The sequence below is a fragment of the Cornus florida genome, unplaced genomic scaffold, assembly GCF_030987335.1.
Source record: "Cornus florida cultivar Cherokee Brave unplaced genomic scaffold, ASM3098733v1 CherokeeBrave_3.0.0_Hap2_Chr08, whole genome shotgun sequence".
NCBI lineage: Eukaryota > Viridiplantae > Streptophyta > Magnoliopsida > Cornales > Cornaceae > Cornus > Cornus florida.
The window spans coordinates 59,820,861-59,823,929 of NW_026775578.1; positions in this window are offsets into that span (position 1 = coordinate 59,820,861).

The window sequence follows — 3,069 nt, forward strand, 5'->3', positions numbered from 1 at the left end:
TTTAGTTTCTTTCAGCAATTTTATTTATTCCTATTCATCATATTTGTATTTTGTGTTCGATTATTGCCATTTGTTTTGATATCCTCGGGTATTCGGGCGTGGGCCTGGCCAATTCGCATTCGAGAATCCGGGGGTATCACAAGTCCTGCCGCCATAGATGACCTGGTGCAGAGGACCAACTTGCCGTTCAGCCTTGCCGTTATAAAATGCCCCCTGCCTAGCAAGTTCGAGATGCCCTCATTCAAAAGCTTTGATGGGACCAAAGATCCCCTCGATCACCTAGAGACCTTTTAAGCTTTTATGCATTTACACGTCGTGCCAGATGAAATCATGTGTCGAACTTTTCCCACTACACTTAAGGGATCGGTAAGAGTTTGGTTCAACAAGCTGAAGCCAGGAACCATTAACACCTTTGAAGAACTGAGTAAGCAATTTATGAGCCACTTCATTGCTGGTCAGAGGCATAGAAGGCCGGCCACCTACCTGTTTACTGTGAAGCAACAGAAGGGAGAGTCGATTCGGGAATACATCACCCTATTTAACACAAAGATGCTGCAGGTAGAAAAGGTGAACGACAAGGCGGCTTTGACCGCTTTCATAGGAGGACTCCAAACCTCCAGATTCTTATTCGCCTTATCTAAAGAACCTCCCAACAGCATGGCAGAGTTGTTAATCAGAGTGCAGAAACACATAAACGCTGAAGACGCCATGAATGCACGGAAGGGAAATGAAGGAGAGGACAAGAAGAGGTCAGCCCCTCTCACTAGGGATGAAAAGGATACTAGCTATAAGAGATCATTCTTCAGCCAAAGCGATAGGACATATAGTGAAGAGGACTCAGATAAATATACCGACTAACAATTGTCTCACAGCTAAAATTAGCCTTATCAAGTCATTCAAAATAAAGACTGGGGCATCTCAGTTCATCATTTTAAATGGAAGGTAGCTCCCTCACGTGTTATTTTGTTTTCCAATAAAGTCACCATCACCAAAGAGATGGATGACCCTCAATTTTTACGCAATAAAATATTTCGTTTTCAGTTACCTACCTATGTGGTAATATTAAGCTCATAGTAATCTACTTTTTTTTATTAAAGGGACGAGAGGCCGATGGTCGTCGTCCTACCGTAAGCTTATAAGTGTGCATTAAGGCGAGGGCCAAGTTTGACATTTATAAAAGCTATTACTACATTCACTAAAAATATAGTTAAGGCGAGTAGGGATCGTCCCAAGGGATTGGAGTCGAATTTAGTTATGAAATCACAATTAGGGTTAGTAGGTTGAGTGATCAAACAAATAGTTGGTTGGTTGATTGAATTAGAGAGTAAATTAAACTAAATAATTGAATGCAATAAAGAGTAAGTAAGAGAGAGAGATATTGGGGTTTAGAGGTCACCACCAAGCAATACTTTTTTACACCCTTAGCAAATGACTAATGAGGGAAATGTGTGTTGCAATATTGATGTGTGTGTGTGTTTGGTTGATTCAATTAGTAATGATGACCAATTAAGTATATATTGTCTAAGCAACATGTGAAAAGCACAATATATCTAGCAATTAAGTATATATTGTCTAAGTAGCATGTGAAAAGTACAATATATCTAGCAAGTCATTAATCCTTTTATTAAGCTCACAAGCCAATACACCACAAGGTTAGAGATATATGCTACTTGCATTCAAAAGTATGGAATATCAAACAACAAGCATGGATTGTCCTCCCATCTAACAACTATACTACCACTACATTACAATTAAGCTAATGACATGAAATTAAACTAATTAAGTTAAGGGAGAGGCACAATCCATTAAGAAATGAGCATGAACCATCAAGAAAATTACAAGAGCAATCCATTAAGCACTATGTTTTGACAATCTCTAGATCTAAGGCATTAATACACATAGACATGCATCAATAACACAAGAAACAGAGACAAACACAAGAACATCTATTCTAGCATACATAGACATATGGATAGAATGAAATGATCAATTGGAAGCATTAAACCACATAAATCATTGAATAAACAATTTTTTTAAACACATTACATTGGTCAAACTTACGGGGTAAATTTTTTTAAAAAACTCATTTTGCATTTGTGCCCAAGATGTTATTGAATTTACCTCTAAAGTATTGAACCAATGCTTTACTTTATTTTTAAGCGTGAAAGGGATGAGAAGTAATTTAAGAACTTCCTCTGGGACATCCATGTACCTCACGGTGGAACATAGTTCAAGAAATTCGTTAAGATGCCTATATGGTTCCTCTTCATCTAAGCCATAAAAAAGTGGACACATTTGAATGGTCTCGGGCTTGATTTCATATTGATTAGTCTCAAAATTAGGCAACACAATGCAAGTAGGTGCATGGTATGCATGAAGATTATAATGATCACGAAGGACCATTGGACGAATTGGAGCTTGAACTCCGGGGCCATGTTGATTGAGAGGGGGATTTCGCAAGAAACGTGGGTCTAAGTAGCCAAGATTACCTTATAGATTTTCCATATGAATGCCTAGGACGAGTGATATGACAATGACTACCCAAGACTTCTAGCGACATACGAAACACAACAAAACAAGCAAGCACTTCTCCTTCACAATAAATCAACAATCAACAAACTTCCTCCACATACAATGTTCGCATACTCCCATGCTCAAACAATATGCAAGAAAAGTAAATTGCCTCCACGCGGGCTCACGATTTATCTAAGAATTGAATTACAAGCCTCCACATGGGCCGATGATTTAACTAAGGGATGAGTAAAGAAAAGCTCATAAAGGTTCTTTAGTACTTCAACTCCAAATTTATAGCTTAGCTTAGCAATTTTTTTAATTTTTAGCCTTTTTTCCTTGCTTGCTTAGCTCCTTTGTTTGAATGCTCCTTTGCTTGCCTCCTAACTCAATGCACCTTGTCAAAGATGAACAAACACAATAAGAAATCAAAAGAAAAATAGAAACAAAGTAAAGACACGATCAAAAGAGTACTAATTCCTAATGAATTCCACAAATACGACGTTGCCTAAGCCCTGGCAACGGCGCCAAAAACTATGGTCGTCGTCTTACCATAAG